Source organism: Schistocerca cancellata, chromosome 6 (genome assembly GCF_023864275.1).
Source record: "Schistocerca cancellata isolate TAMUIC-IGC-003103 chromosome 6, iqSchCanc2.1, whole genome shotgun sequence".
Lineage (NCBI taxonomy): Eukaryota > Metazoa > Arthropoda > Insecta > Orthoptera > Acrididae > Schistocerca > Schistocerca cancellata.
In genome coordinates this window covers 357,274,711-357,292,098 of record NC_064631.1, presented here as the reverse complement: position 1 = coordinate 357,292,098, position 17,388 = coordinate 357,274,711, and the positions used below count along the sequence as shown (strand labels likewise).

Here is a 17,388-nt window from a genome sequence, read left to right as displayed (position 1 = left end):
ACCACTATTTTAGTCCCAATGCATGGGTGGGCACTATTCGCGACTGCCTCAAGGGACTAACAGTTTGACAATCTCTCACAGGCAAGGCATGTCTGTACTTCGTGTGGGTGACGATGCCTCTTCTACTGGAAGACCTGTCTTTGGCAGTAGAACGATGATGTGGTTACGGTCGTCCAGTTCATTTCCGCATTTCCATGCCGAGGCACTTCGTCACAGCTACGCAGGCTGTTGCATCGGACAAGGTGTTTGAGTCACATGGCCCTCCTGGTCACCAACCCTCAACTCTTTCAGGTGCAGACACTGGAACCACACATACATGCTGCCTATGAAAACATTCATTTGTTGGATGACACATCTGAACGTGTATGCCAGTCACTGGTGCATGTGTTCACGTTTGCTTAGATGCACGTGGGAGTTACTTTGAAACACCTTGTGTAATGCTGTTCTCACCATAGCTTGTTGTGCATTGCATTCTACTTTACAGGCATGGTGCATTAATAAATAGGCTGGAGCATTATAGGTGGTGGTGGTGGTTAGTGTTTAACGTCCCGTCGACAACGAGGTCATTAGAGACGGAGCGCAAGCTCGGGTTAGGGAAGGATTGAGAAGGAAATCGGCCGTGCCCTTTCAAAGGAACCATCCCAGCATTTGCCTGAAACGATTTAGGGAAATCACGGAAAACCTAAATCAGGGATTGAACCGTCGTCCTCCCGAATGCGAGTCCAGTGTGCTAACCACTGCGCCACCTCGCTCGGTGGGAGCATTATACCATGCATTTATTTTCACATGTCCATTTGACCGTGTGCTTTCATGATTCGTTTCCAGTACTTTGTCCCCATTTAGTAAAACCGGTCTGTACAGTGGGTGGACAAGTAATATAGAACCATCCAAAGACAACACACAGCAGGCCCTTTGGCAGCTCCCAGTCGCCTCGGAATGGATAAATGCCGGTCCTGTATGGCTTTCAAGAGAATATTATACACTTCTTCGCGCAAAATATCGGCAAGTTCAAGTAACGATGATGGAAATGAACAGCAATTATGCAAAATTTTCTCCAAACCAGACCACAAAATCTCAACAACATTGAGAGGCCCTGACGTCTGGGAGCATAGCAACTGCACTACGGAACAACCATTGTACCGTGGGGTGGACCTGATCAGGTTAAATGGTCACATAAGCGCTGGTAGTGATCGACCTTGGAAAATAACCATGGGACACATGGAGTACAAAGATACGAGAGTCCAAATCGTCACTAAATACCCACCACGTTTCACTCTTTGCAAATATACTTCGACAGACGTGGTATAAAAAGTAAAACAAGACCCATCCGACCAAGTTACTTTCTTCCATTGCTCTATAATCCATGTTTATGGCTTTGGCACCACGTTTTCCTGTTACGGGCGTTTGCAACAGCGATGAGTAGTTTTGGAATTCCAGGTCGTCCTGCAGTTCCCCGCTTATGAAGCTCCTTTCCTGTTGATTTGGCTCTCACAGGCTTCGAGAGTTCGACACTCAGTTCTGCAGTGACTTTTGAAGCTTTCGTCCTCTTATTTTTCATCACAATCCTCTTCAATGACCGTCCGTCACGATCACTCACGAGACGCTTTTGTCCGCTTTGTGACTTAGCGGATGTTTTTTCCGCGATATAGATCTCCTACACGGTACCTCCTGAAACACCGAACACTTCGCCTCCCTTGGTCACAGAAGCATCCGGCATACGCGCTCAATCTGCCCACTTAGCTCCTATACAGTGCGCTCACAGCTATACAGAACATTTTTCTGACCGCGAATGACACTTGCAACGTATAGAGGTCACTACATTGGTGCCGTTTGTGGCCAGATACAACAGTTCAACCTGCAGACTTGGCTTGCACCTGCATTTATTTTCAAACAAGCATTTCTCACGGTGTTGCCACTTTTCCGTCCAACAGTGTCAGTGTGCAGAGTTATGCAACGCCGCGACATTAGCTGACAACACAGAGGTGAGGATACGTATTATTATCTGCGCTTAGCGCAGTGGTGGCCGCGACCTGTACTCGCAGTGGCAGCAGCGGCTGCGGCTGCGGCAGCGTCTGACCCAGGCGGGCAGTCGTTAGCCGCTTTTGTCGAGCAGCGAGCCCGCCGGCCGCCCCCAGGGAGAGGCCGCTGCCGCCGCCGCCGCCGCTGTCCCGGCCGTGCCGTGTTTGCCGGCAAACAAACCCAGTTCCGCGCCCGCCGTTGACTCAGGATTTACTGCGTCCTCCGGCGCTGCGCTGGGCCGCGCCCTGTCACAACACGACGTCGTTTGCTGTCTGGGACGTCCCAATCGACCCCTGACGCGTCGAAATAACGAGTCCTCCCCACCACCTCTACGATCCGCGCCTCGCAAAGAAGTACCGATGTTCACGAGTAAGTGGCATTGTTGTGAAAGCGACGTACAGTGCTGCATTGTTTGACAAGCCACAAGCTGACTCAGAAGCGAAATAAAGTTTAAATTGGAAGTATTTTTAGCTCGTCACATAGCCTTTCTACTTTATAAATAACTGGAAAAGGAAACACTTCTGTGGTCGTAGCACTGAAGGGCCTTACAAGATATCCCATTTGCCTCAAACGCCTGAGACAACAGTTTGTTCAAATCAAAATAAGAAATATATCAAGCAAACGTTGTTTAGCTACCAGAGGGGCGTTAACCAGTAAAAAAAGGTGCTTCTTCACACGCCGCCGTTACAAAATCCTGTTTACGCTTTCTGTGTACAAGTAATGGACCGTTAGCTGCTCAGATTTCACCTGATCATATCTGTTCTGGTAACTATTTTAGTTCCTCTCCAGACACTGTTACTCGTAGTACCAAGGGAGCGTTCCATTTTATTTTATATTTGACGTCCCCTACTTAGCGAAAACTTGTTGACGATGAACGTTGGGTCATCCGTTTCTCTTTCCTAGATAGGAACATGACTTCATTTTATTGCGCCTGATGATGCAGCTAAAATGCTCCGAAACCTGTCATGCCGGTGAATAAAGGAGTTGCAGCTGAAGCCGTCTTATCTTTTCAAAATGAACCGCCTATCTTGTAATTTTGTTCCTAACAAATATGTGAACCGCAATACTTCTGTATGAACAGCACCCTATACATGTGTTCAAATGAAAAGGTATGAAAGGTCGTAACAACAAAACCGGAAGAAATTTGCGTGTGCCGCTTTGAGATAACGTGGTCATTCACCTAAGGACGCCAATGTATCGTCTTCATCTCCCCCTAAAAAATTCAAAGTTGTGCCCTCAGCAGGCAAAGCAATACTCGCCGTCTTATCCGACGTCCGAGGCCTGAGATTCATCGAATTCCTGAACTACGGATAAACCATCAACAGTGACGTATACTGTGAGATATTCCGTAGCCTATGCAAGTCCACCAAGAGCAAACGGCCTGGGCTGCTCAGGGAGGGAGTGATTCTGCTCCGTGATAACGCGCGTCCACACGTCTCCAAGGTCACACAAAGTATAATGATCAAGTTCAAGTGGAAGCTGCTTCAGCATCCACCCTACAGCCCGAATATGTCGCCCTGCGACATTAGCCTGGTTCGCTAAAATAACAACTTATGCGCTCAGGACTCTGATGATTATAGACTCCTGTCATACATACATCCACTATGGTTTCGTACCTTTCCTTTTGGACACACATATTTTACCCGGTAAACCACATCCTCTCCTCAAAACCTATTCAGATTGTATCATTAACGTAAACGGGACGACTCTCCTGTAGTAGCACACAATGCAGGTACCAGAGGTAACGTATCCACTTGCTGGAGATGACAGTAAATAAATGCAAAAATGGTAATGCATGCCTGCCATTGTTAAGCGTCTTCACATAGAGGTTTGCGTGAATAAAATGTACAGAAACGAAGAAAAGGTAGAAATTCTACTCAATTAGCGCTGTCAGAATAAATGATACACCCTGTGTTTCGATACTCGTTTTCTAGCATCTCACATAATTCCTGACCATGGCCATTAGCTGGTCCTGTTAGTTACTGTAGACTGCAGAGTCGGTAACTGGGAGATGGGACCTCGTGTCTGGACTGCAGATGAGGCGTTAGCTAAACGAATGGCTGTCGAGGCCTACTATACAGGTTTACATTGAGGGAACGTAACTCATAGGACAGCGATATGCATACATGCAGACGACGCAGGCATCACGCATACAAGGCATAAAAGACCAGTGTGTTGGTGAAGCTGTTATTTGTACTCAGGTGAATCATGGGAAGAAGTGTGCGACGTCATTGTGGCTGCAGGACAGGAATTAAAAGACATTGAAAGCGGAAGGGTACTTGCAGCTAGACACATGGGATATTCCATTTTAGCAATTGTGAGGGAATTCAATACTCCGAGATCCACAGTGTCAAGGATATGCCGAGAATAACAAATTTCAAACGATATCTCTCACCACGGACAAAGCAGTGGCCGAAGGCCTTCATTTAACGACAGAGAGCAGCGGCGTTTGCGGAGGATTGTCAGTGCTAACAGGCAAGCAACACTGCGAGGAGTAACCGCAAAAATAAATGTGGGACGTGCGATTAACGTATCCATTAGGACGGTGCGGCGTAATTTTGCGTTAATGGGAAATGGCAGCAGACGAACGACGCGAGTGTCTTTGCTAACAGCACGACGTCACTGGCTTTATCTCTTCTGGGCTCTGATTATATCGGTTGGAACCCAGACGACTAGAAAACAGTGGCCATGCAATGCTGTACTCCAAAGGTACATTCTTAGAAATTTCTTCTTCAAATTGAGGCCTAGGTTTGATACTAGTAGGCTTCTGTTGGCCAGGAATGCCCTTTTTGCCAGTGCTAGTCTGCTTTCGATGTCCTCCTTACTCCATCCGTCACTGGTTATTTTACTGCCTATGTAGCAGAATTCCTTAACTTCATTTACTTCGTGACCATCAGTAGTGGTGTTAACATTCTCACTATTCTTATTTCTGCCATTTCTGATTACTTTCGTCGCGCTTTTATCTGTGATGTAATTTAGTTGAAGTCGCCCTTTTTTTCCAGAATGAAATTTTCACTCTGCAGCGGAGGGTGCGCTGATATGAAACCGGAAGGCAAAGGTCCCGAGTTCGAGTCTCGGTCCGACACACAATTTTAATCTGTCAGGAAGTTTCATATCAGCGCACGCTCCGCTGCAGAGTGAAAATCTCATTCTGGAAACATTCCCCAGGCTGTGGCTAAGCCATGGCTACGCAATATCCTTTCTTTCAGGAGTGCTAGTTCTGCAAGGTTCGCAGAAGAGCTTCTGTAAAGTTTGGAAGGTAGGAGGCGAGGTACTGGCGGAAGAAAAGCTGTGAGGACGGGGCGTGAGTCGTGCTTGGGTAGCTCAGTTGGTTGAGCACTTGCCCGCGAAAGGCAAAGGTCCCGAGTTTGAGTCTCGGTTCGGCACACAGTTTTAATCTGTCAGGAAGTTTCATATCAGCACACGCTCCGCTGCAGAGTGAAAATCTCATTATGTAATTCTTCTTCACTTTCGGTCAGGATATCAATGTCATCAGCGAATCGTATCATTGATATCCTTTCACCTTCAATTTCAGTTCCACTTCTGAACCTTTCTTTTATTTCCACCACTGCTTCTTCGATGTACAAATTGAATAGTAGGCGCGGAAGACTACGTCCCTTACTTACACCTTGATTAATGTGAGCACTTTATTCTTGGTCGTCCATTCTTATTATTCCCTATTGGCTCTTGTACATGTTGTAAATTACCCGACTCTCCCTATAGCTGCACTATGCCGTGAAAAAGACGGTCAGTCACGATATTATGAGATACGCCATGACTTTTACTACCTCATTGTACATGTGTATGAACACGGAGCTCATGGTCGTATCCGCACTCCTGTTCTGCCTGCTCCATTAGTAATGCGTCACCTGCTTATCCACACATCTAAGAGCAAACCTGCGCTCTGAGTGAATTGGAAGATGACAGGCGTAGACTGCCAGCAGGTCGCCGGTGGCAGCAGGCAAAGAGGCGAATCAAATGGGCTGGTCTGTGCGACCAGTGGTCCGCTTGTGAATTCAGGCACACAGTGAAGCTAATAAGTGATTTGGGCACTCATAATCCTGTTGCTTCTAGACTGCTGGTGCGTTTTCCAATTGATCTTCACGACTACTCCTCTTTGTATGCTTCCTCTACACTGCTACTGTGGCAATTAATTTGACATAACAGACGTTCCCCTCTCAGCACCTGAAGTCAACATTGCCTTCATCAGCTCCGGATAATATCCGTTCACTGGTTCGCAGCTGGGCGATTCGAGGTGAGTGAAGTGCATCGATGCCACTTGAGCGAGCATGTCTGAGCAGGAAGGCCCTCGGGGCGCCGGAAGGCCCCCGGCTGCGCGTGGCCGGCGGCCTGCGTCCGGCGCCTGTGCCGGCGTCGGTGTCGGCGTCGCGGCGCTGCGCTGACAAATGGCCCTGGGCGCCGGCCCATAAATCAGCTGCGCCCGTCGCCGCCCGCTCAATTTGTTCCGGAGCATCGGACCGCATCGCCAGATACCGCCGCCCGCCATCTGCGGAGAATACCTTGCTCCGCGTGATACCTACAACGGTTCGCCGCCTCTGTTGTGGAGGTGACACGACTTCTGCACTGGTCGCTGTATCCCTCCTCTGAGCACAACTTCCACCAGAAGACCCGGGTCCGTGATCTGAGGAATGGGAGGGATGCAACCTGGGGGTACCCAACACCACTCTGTGCTTTGTCACCTCCATCCCATTTTGCAGTTTCTAATAATGTTGTAATATAGTAATGATCTGAAAAAATGCATTATGACACGTAGCGGCCTTGTTACACTCAAACTTAAACATTTTCTTAGCCACTCTGTGGAATGGAACTACCTTATGCGTTTCGATTATTCGTTATTTTTAAAGTCCCTATAAAGCCCTTCACATTAAAATAACTGCGTGTATTGAACGTAGGGGCGTTCGATAACTACCGCAACAGTTTTTTTTTTAAAGAATATTGGTTTTATTCAGCATTGCAATACAACAGCTGAGCAACGAGGTGTTTGATTATGATTCTTGGTCCACCAAGAGCAGTGGCGGATACAGAAAAACGTCAAGATATCTTGTGCTACCTTTACTTTTACTGTAGTAAAAATAACCATGTCACATGCAGAGTTTAAGAAAGTTTTAATTAAATTGATTGTACACATATACTAGACAATGACGTTTGATGATATAAACAAGTTACAATTGTGGCTCTTTTCCTTAAACGATGAATTATATGCTCCTATTATTCCTGGCAAATTGGTTAATTACATCGTCAATGGGACAATCAGTGTCCAGGCGAGTGTTCAACAGAGCTAAGCCATTAAGTTGGTCCTCCTCCGTTGTCGAGCTCAGCCATGTCTTTGTACGCCGAAATGTTAAGAAATTTCTTCCTGCTGTAGCAACAGATGCAAGTAGACAAGCAAATATTTTGTACAGCATGTGCAAAATAGGATGTCAGATCTAGGACAAACAGACAACGCTTGCGTAACAGAATCACGATCATTAAAGGCGTTTATGCTCGTTTGCTTGTGTTGAAGAATCTCTCCCATTAGTCTCTTTTTAATCGCAAAACAGTATAATATTCGCGGCTTTTCTCAAACAAATGCCAGACAAAATAACGTAACGAGATCACTAGAATGGCTGCGACTTTTCTCGTAGGTATGTGTTAGCTATCTACGTGGCCTCGCAAAGGGGACCGCGCCACTCGTATGTATCAGCCACTGACCACGAGTGTGAGTGTTCGTACGTTTCAGTAATGCAGAAGTCATAGTTGGCCAGCCGGCACGCACAAAATCGAACAAGTTTGTGCAGCCGACCGTTGGTGGCCGAGCGGTTCTAGGCGCTTCAGTCCGGAATCGCGCGACCGCTGCGGTCGCAGGCTCGAATACTGCCTCGGGCATGGATGTGTGTGATGTCTTTAGGTTAGTTAGGTTTTCGTAGTTCTAAGTTCTAGGGGACTGATGACCTGAGATGTTAAGTCCCATAATGCTCAGAGCCATTTGAACAAGTTTGCGAGACCTTCGTACGATGATGACAGACGCCTCGCCCAACGACTATCCATGCTTTCTTTCACTGTCGGTTCTCCTCAGACATTCTGCAAGCGCCTATCAGTATCTGCGATGCTCTGGTTTTCTGTCAAAAGAAACTCAATGGCAGATCGTAGCTTGGAAAGCACCACCATTACTGGCTAAATTTAGCGTCACTACCTGTCAGAACTTCATGAAACTATAGGGGCTGAAGCGGGAGTATTGTATGATGTCCTGCAACAAATTCTGCATTTTTTCTGCCGAAATGGGCCGAGAAAAAGACTGTCGCGTTATTCATTGAGCAGTACGAAGAATCATCACCTCGCAGTGGAGATGTGGTGATATGAAACCTCCTGGTGTATTAAATCTATTTTCCGGACTGGAATTCCAACCCATGTTCGAGTCACAGTCCGGCACTCAATTGTAACCCACCAGGGAGTTTCACGAAATACCTCTTTGCGCATATGAAGATGGTATCTGTTCTTTCGGACATATCCGAAAGAACAGATACAATCGGTGACCATGCGGCTTGTTAGAATGAAATTACAATGAAATGAATACCCATAGTTGCATATAGGCGTTGATACAGGTCAACGGGGACAGTTGGAAACGTGTGCCCCGACCGGGACTCGAACCCAGGATCTCCTGCTTACATGGCAGACGCTCTATCCATCTGAGCCACCGAGGACACAGAGGATAGTGCGACTGCACGGACCTATCTCTGGCACGCCTCCCGCGAGACCCACATTCCCAATTTATTGTTCCTCACTATATTAATAGCGCCACTGCCCACTATACTCATTACTCGCGGCTTGCTGCGGATTCCCGCAAGAGTTCTGGCACTGTTTGTGCATCTGCACAGAGAAAGATGGTCAATTGGCCGGTGAACCTTAAACCTAACAAACTGCATGGTCACCGATGGTATTTGTTCTTTCGGACATTGAGCATCTTCTTCTGTGCGGATGCACAAACAGTGATCGAACTCTTACGGGAATCGGCAGCAAGCCGCGAGTAATGAGTATAATGGGTAGCGGCATTATGAATATACCATAGTGCGGGACAATAAGTTGCGAATGTGGGTCTCACAGGAGGGGTGCCAGAGATAAGTCCCTGCAGTGGCACTATCCACTGCGTCATCGGTGGCTAAGATGGATAGAGCGTCTGCCATATAAGCAGGAGATCCCGGGTTCGAGTCCCGGTCGGGGCACACATTCTCAGCTGTCCCCGTTGACTTATATCAACGCCTGTATGCCGCTAGGGGGTATTCATTTCATTGTAATTTCACACTCTTTGTACTTCCGCAGCGACGTATCACTTGGTGTTAAGAGGCAGGTTCCATCTAATAGCCGTAAAAAGGAAAGTGCGTATTTCTACCGGGAATTTACACAAAAATACCACTATATTAATGTGTTTATCAACTTTTGGACTAAATACAACAGCGTGGCACGTGTACGGCAAGTTGTTGCATTACTGAATTACCCTCGTGTACCTAGTCATCCGTTACGAGCAACACACAAGTGAAAACTCTACTTGTCGTTGCTCATAACAGATGACTAGGTGCGATATAACTGTACTTTCAGTATATGCAGTGTTTTTAATATGAAGGCTTTTGTAATGCCTTCAAAATCTGTACAGCTGAAACCCGTAAGGAAGTTCCAGTCAACAAACAATGCGGCAGTGGAAATTTGAAATTTTCATTGATTTACAATAACAACAACTTTTACACAATTTTTAAATACTTGAATATATGTGATGATAGGCTGAAAATAAAATTCCAGTTGCTGTGAAATTAATTTAGGTTAGTATCCTATGCTTGATGCCACCTCTGCCAGCTACAGAGGGATGCGTTCACTACAACTTTTCAACATAAAGTATATCTGTGATCGAATATGTATGTAAGTAATTATTACATTTAAGTGGAGTGTGTGACTCTTAATGGATAACACCATTAAATTTTTAACAAGAATAGGAAGAAGAGCAATTTCTTTCAAATGTGTGAGATGCACTCAAGGTAAATTTCAATGACACTAAAATAAAAAAAATTTTTTTCGAAAATGTTAAGAAGCAACAAAAGGAAACACACAATAATTATTTACCAAACACTTATCTTCTAAAGTATCAAAGCAAAAGAATAAATTGTAAACATTTGATTCATAACTACCTACAGAACATTTATGCCATCAGTTTAGCATTAGCTTCATACCAACAGCGTCATTTTATGTCTTCAATTAATGTGCCCAACAAAGCTACTATTAATGGCTTTGGTAAATGAAAATGGCACATAAAATCAATTTTAAACATAAAAGTGTGTGTAAGTTTATAACCTCCCCACTATAAAAATATATAATTAACTTTAACATTTAGAGTGACCTACCAACAGAGAAAGTTCCGAAACCTCCCAACAGTAAAAAATATAAGTATAACATTGACATTTAGTGTAACCTCCCAACAGTAAACTGAGTAAACCTATCAATAATAAAAAAGTGACTAAACTCTCAATAAAAGTTGTAGCTCACTTATAACCTTTCAACAATTGACTGTGAATTTAAACTGGTAAATTTTGGACGTCAGCAGTGCTGCGTCATGGTGCTGAAAGATAATTCTGAAAAAATTGAAAATTCTTACCTCAATAAGGTCGCCGGATAACGCGTATATATCTGCTCCTATAAGAAATTTTTCTGGCGCAGCTCTGTGCAATGCTGCCCGATAGATTTGCCATGTATAAAAAGAAACAACTGATTTTTCCTTTCAATAATCGGGATGACCAAGGATTAGAGAAATTAGTAAATTCTTTAAATTGAAATGAATGATTGTGAAAAGTTACTTTTTATGAGAAAGATTATTATTTAAAAAAAAAACGTTTACATGGGACTTATATAATAATACTACATATGCGCGAGGCTGCTTTTACCTTATACTACATCGCTAAGGTCCGCCATCTCTCCACCACGACCGGCCCAGCCAACACGATACACCAGACTGCTCGCTAGCAACTACACAGTTCCTACTGCATACAACACTGCTCTCTGGTCTGAGATTCTCTTACAGCTTACATATCGCAGCCAACGCGTGAGCAATCCATCGAAATTACATCTGCTCGAGTGCGCTAGCATCAAATTCTTTAATCATGGACCTCTTACATAACCCTTCACTGGGAGGGGGGGGGGGGCAAAAATTTGGCAGCGATGGTGATTCAATTGGACTTGCCATGAGCAACAACTTTTTCTATAATCTATTTAGTTAGTAAGTCTACTTGTGTAGTTGCTAGCAAGCAGTCAGTATAAGGTAAAGCAGCCCCGCGCATATGTAGTATTATTGTATCAAGTCCCATGTAAATGTTTTAAAAAAATCTCTTTATAATAATCTTTCTTATAAAAAGTAACTTTTGACAATCATTCATTTCAATTTAAGGAATTTACTAATTTCTCCAATCCTTGGTCATCCCGATTACTGAAAGGAAAAATCAGTTGTTTCTTATTATACATGACAGATCTATAGGGCAGCATTGCACAGAGCTGCGCCAGAAAAATTTCTTATAGGAGCAGATGTATACGCGTTATCCGACGACCTTATTGAGGTAAGAATTTTCAATTTTTTCAGAATCATCTTTCAGGGCCATGACGCAGCAATGCTGACGTCCAAAATTTACCAGTTTAAATTCACAGTCAATTGTTGAAAGGTTATAAGTGAGCCACAATTTTTTATTGAGAGATTAGTCACTTTTTTATTATTGATAGGTTAAGCAATTTACTGTTGGGAGGTTACACTAAATGTCAATGTTATAGTTATATTTTTTACTGTTGGGAGGTTTCGGAACTTTCTCTGTTGGTAGGTCACTCTAAATGTGAAAGATAATTATATATTTTTATAGTGGGGAGGTTACACTTGGCGACCCTGCCAAAAACTATATAATTTTTTATTTCTTTCATTGTAACCTCCCAACAGAAAACTTCCGTAACCTACCAATAATACAATGTGACTAACCTCTCAATTAAATTGCGACTCACTTATAACCTTTCAATAATTTACTGTGAATTTAAACTGGTAAATTTTGGACGTCAGCAGTGCTGCGTCATGGCCCTGAAAATTCATTATGAATTAATTGAAAAATCTTACCTCAATTAGGTCGCCTGATAACGCGTATATACAGAAACATTCTAACAGCCTATTCTGTCCTCATTTTCCATTTTCTTGGTATAATAGAGTGTAGGATTTATATGATGTGCTTATAATTAAAGGGCACCTACTAACAGAAGTCCAGGGTGGGCTCTATTGTCGTATGGCAGCAAAACTTGGTAGATATGTGGAACTCACTTACTTTGGAAAGAATTTGTTAGAAATATGGTCACCAGGTGCAACTCTGGCGCTGGGAATGCAACAAAGACGAACAGAAATATTTCCGTACATACTGGAATAGGAACGGGAGGTTGGCAGAGTACGTCAAACAATTGATAAGGTCATAATGTGGATGTTATTAAGCGCCGCTTGCACGATTTGTTCAATACGCTTACCGGAGACGTCGACGAGATGCTGTACAATGCTTGATTTTCACCTCGTGGCTTAAACTGGAACTAATTTTTCCAACGTCAATAGTTTCCACCTTAACTGATTAGAATATTGCGCTGCCGTACGATAATTATAACTAAAAAAAATGGTTCAAATGGCTCTGAGCTCTCGTGGTTCCAGGCTGTAGCGCCTAGAATCGCGCGGCCACTCCCGTCGGCCTTTACAACTCACCCCGGACCTCTGTGAATAGCTGCGCTTTACTTCTAGACCGCTGGTATCTTTCAGCTAATAAAAGAATTCTTCTAAAGCTTTTTTGCAGTGTGACCAAACCACAAATGTCTCGTCCACAAATCCATACCATCAAGGTTTCTTATTTGCTTTTTCTACAGTTCACTGTTCGAAATTTTCCCCACGAAAATTAGCAATTCCTGAACGCATAGTGTATACTCGTTGTCGTAGACAGCCTGCAGAATTAGCTTCGTCGTAATACCACAACAGTATCAAGCCTCGTCATTCGATTATCTGACCCTTCTTCGTGTCGCGTTTCTATCGGAAAACGGGTGGACACAGGAAATCCTTGCCGCCCATCGCGAGACTTTTAGCCAATCTCTTTTATTGTGAGGAGCGCCGGCGAGCAGCCGGGAGATGAGAGTGGGCGAGCCGGGCTCTGTGGAACTGCGGCGGCATACGCCGGTAGGGGCGCCCAGGGGGCCACTGGCGCCGCCCATTTCACGGCGTCGCGTCGCGCCGCGCCGCGCCGCGTCTCCTCGGGCCGCCAGACGGCTGTTGGCTGCTGGCTGTTGGGCTGCTGGTCAATTCGTTCCGCGGCGCCGCAGCCGCGGCCTGCGACGGCCAGCCATTGTGCCCCGCTCTGCTGACAAATGACACCAAACAGGCGCGGTGCCCTTCTGCTTGGCAGCTGCCTCGCCTCGGCCGGCGGCAGTTTTCGCACACTACATGCTGGGCTGTAGGAGGCGAGTGCACTTTGGCAAGTGTGTATCAGTCAGATCTTGATAAGACTATAGTGTTTCAGTGTTGCACAAAAACTGACAAATCGTTTTCAATGTTCTAAGAGGTTCATGACTGAGGAATTTATTGCTTGCGCACTCGAGCAGATGTAATTTCTACATCTTCATCTACATCCATACTCCGCAAGCCACCTGACGGTGTGTGGCGGAGGGTACCTTGAGTACCTCTATCGGTTCTCCCTTCTATTCCAGTCTCGTATTGTTCGTGGAAAGATGGATTGTCGGTATGCCTCCGTGTGGGCTCTAATCTCTCTGATTTTATCCTCATGGTCTCTTCGCGAGATATACGTAGGTGGGAGCAATATACTGCTTGACTCCTCGGTGAAGGTATGTTCTCGAAACTTCATCAAAAGCCCGTACCGAGCTACTGAGCGTCTCTCCTGCAGAGTCTTCCACTGGAGTTTATCTATCATCTCGGTAACGCTTTCGCGATTACTAAATGATCCTGTAACGAAGCGCGGTGCTCTCGATGGATTGCTCACGCGCTGCCTGCGATATGTAAGCTACAAGAGAATCTGAGACCAGAGAGCAGCGTTGACTGCAGTAGGAACTGAGTAGCAGTAGGAGTAAGTAGTAGCGAGCAGTCTGGTGTATTGAGTTGGCTGGGCCGGTAGTGGGGAGCGATAGCGGTGCCTGAGCGATGTAGTATAAGGTAAAAGCAGCCTCGCGCATATGTACTATTGTTATATCAAGTCCCATGTAAACGTTTTTAAAAAAATCTCTTAGTAATAATCTTTGTTATAAAAGTTAACTTTTGACAATCATTCATCTCAATTTAACGAATTTACTAATTTCTCCAATCCATGGTCATCCCGATTATTGTAAAGAAAAAGCCGGCCGCGGTGGTCTAGCGGTTCTGGCGCTGCAGTCCGGAACCGCGGGACTGCTGCGGTCGCAGGTTCGAATCCTGCCTCGGGCATGGGTGTGTGTGATGTCCTTAGGTTAGGTAGGTTTAAGTAGTTCTAAGTTCTAGGGGACTTATGACCTAAGATGTTGAGTCCCATAGTGCTCAGAGCCATTTGAATTTGAATTTGTAAAGAAAAATCAGTTGTTTCTTTTTATACACGACAAATCTATCGGCCAGCATTGCACTGGGCTGTGCCAGAAAAATTTCTTATAGGAACAGATATATAGGCGTTATCTGGCGACCTTATTGAGGTAAGAATTTTCAATTTTATTCAGTATGAACTTTCAGAGCCATGACGCAGCACAGCTGACGTCCAAAATTTACCAGTTTAAATACACAGTCAATTAGTGAAAGGTTATAAGTGAGCCATAATTTTATTGAGGGATTTGTCAGATTTTATTATTTGTAGGTTACGAAATTTATCTGTTGCGAGGTTACACTAAATGTGAATGCAATATACATATTTTTTACTGTTGCTAGGTTACACTAAACGTGGATGATATAATTATTTTATTTTTTACTGTTGGGAGGTTACACTGAATGTGAATGCTATACACAGTTTTTATTGGGAGGTTACGCTGAATGTGAATGAATGCAATACACATTTTTTTTTACTCCTGGGAGGTTACAATGTTATGAAATGTACATTGTAAAAACGAAGGACTGTAATACCAATGAGTCACATCTGGAATTGTCAAACTTATTCTAACAGGAGGGGGCGCACGAAAATCCCGCTCCGAGTACTAGATTGCTCATTCCCTCTCACTAGTAAACTGTCATCTATTGTTTCGAAGCTGCTGCGACTGTGTTTTGTATTGTCAGTACGAAAGCCTTCGCGGCTTGGTTACGATGTTTGAATAAATATCTCAGAGTTATTTTGGGTAAAATAATTTTCGGTATTGATCTGCGTCATAGTAAACCAGTAAAACAGGTAAACTGCCGACGTTTCGATCACTTTCTGCGGTAATCTTCAATGGAAATGAGCGTTTGGCGTCATTGGGACGGAGGCCCCTTACGGGGCAGGTCCGGCCGCCTTGGTACCGGTCTTATTACATTCCACGCCACACTGGGCGACGTGCGCGCCGGATGGGGATGAAATGATGATGTAGACAACACAACACCCAGTCCATGAGCGGAGAAAATCCCCGACCCAGCCGGAGGCCCGTAGGACGGCAATCCGCCACGCTGACCACTCAGCTATCGGGACGGACTCCTCTTCAATGAACCCCTCTGAATAGGACAGCAGCAAGTTGCTCGACACATCGGCAGTTCAGCTGCTTTAATAGGTTACAATGACGCAGCACAATACCTAAAATTACTATATCCAAAATGACACCAGCGGTCGAAGCCTACAAAATTATCTAAGCGAGATGCAACATCTTCAAGAGGCGTACATGTCACCGGTACATTTTAGAAAACTCGGCAGATTTTTAAAAAAGAGTTTCCTTGCGTTTCCATACCAGCAAAGACCACTCTACAGGATTTGGCCATCAAGTCGCGTACTACAGGGCCAATTTCACATGCAAAAAGGAATCGAGCTCTGTCCGTTCTTACGTGCGCTGTAATCGCAGATATTCGAGCACGAATCATCCAGAGTCCAAAGAAGTCAATACGTAAATTGTCTCAACAAGTGAACGTTTCGTTAGGTCTCGTCAACGTGTTTTACGCTATGTAGGGATGAATCTGTACAACATGGCATGTGTCCAGAAACTGAAGAAGATAAAGCTAAACAGCTGTACATGCCTGTGTCAAACAGATGAGGTAGGAATGTTCCATTTGCTGCTGTTTTTCATGAGTGCTGATGCCTGGTTTAATTTAACAAGGTACGAGAACTATGGCCAAAAAACAATCCCTATTCCATTAATGAGGAACCTCTTCAGGTTCAAAAAGTCGGTGTGTAGTGTGCTGTATCAGCAAGATGGATTGTGGGCCCAACATTCTTTGAAACAAGAGTAAAGACTGCTGTGTATATGCGAATCTTTGAGGACTTTTACTCACATTTGACCCCCCTGGAACGTGAATACCCTGTCTTTCAACAGGATGGGGTGACCTGTCACATTTCACGTGAGTCAGTCTCACAAATACACAAAAAAATCAGAGAAAAAAAAATGTTCAAGTGTGTGTGAATTCCTAAGGGACCAAACTGCTGAGGTCATTGGTCCCTAGACTTACACACCACATAATGTAACTTCTGCTAAGAACAACACACACACCCATGCCCGAGGGAGGACTCGAACCTACGTTGCCGGCCGAGCGCAGCCTGGAACCGCGCGACCGCTACGGTCGCAGGTTCGAATCCTACCTCGGGCATGGATGTGTGTGCTGTCCTTAGGTTAGTTAGGTGTAAGTCGTTCTAAGTTCTAGGGGACTGATGACCTCAGAAGTTAAGTCCCATAGTGCTCAGAGCCATTTGAACCATTCATTTGAGTGGCTGCGCAACTGTGACATGGCGCCTCTAACAGCGCGGCCACTCCTCACGCCATTCAAAGAAGGAAGGACTGTCAGCAAACGCTTGTGGCCGCCGCGTTCGCCAGAACTAACAACGTGTGACTTTTATCTGTGGGGCAGCCAAACGGAAAACTATACGCAAGTAACCCAATATCTTTACAAGACATGAAGCACAATATTCGTAATGAAATGTTGATAACTGATGCGGCAGAGTTGCGCAATGTTTATATTAACATGTTAGGGAGAGCGCCAAACTGCACTGAAGCACAAGGAGATAATGTTTCAGCACCTAGTGATGAAATTAAGTAAATACAGACTTTAGCATCAGGTTATTTATTATTCATTTATTATCTATATATCACGTGTTTATTTATTCGTTGTTGTATCTGCTTGTGGTGACCAACAAGTCGTGCGTAATCAGCGACCAGTCTTCATCGCGACCGGTTTTTCGTCCGCCACTCTGGGTG

The 17,388-nt window shown here is 44.8% G+C and overlaps 1 protein-coding gene and 1 non-coding gene across 4 annotated transcripts in view; both read right to left on the bottom strand.

Moving 5' to 3' along the window:
* LOC126191410 (hemicentin-2-like) overlaps nt 1–17,388 on the bottom strand; it is a 1,933,978-nt gene that overhangs the window by 958,499 nt on the left and 958,091 nt on the right. The window lies entirely within an intron of this gene.
* Nucleotides 8,647–8,720, bottom strand: Trnat-ugu (transfer RNA threonine (anticodon UGU)). The gene has a single exon. It is a non-coding gene; the product is annotated as a tRNA-Thr (tRNA).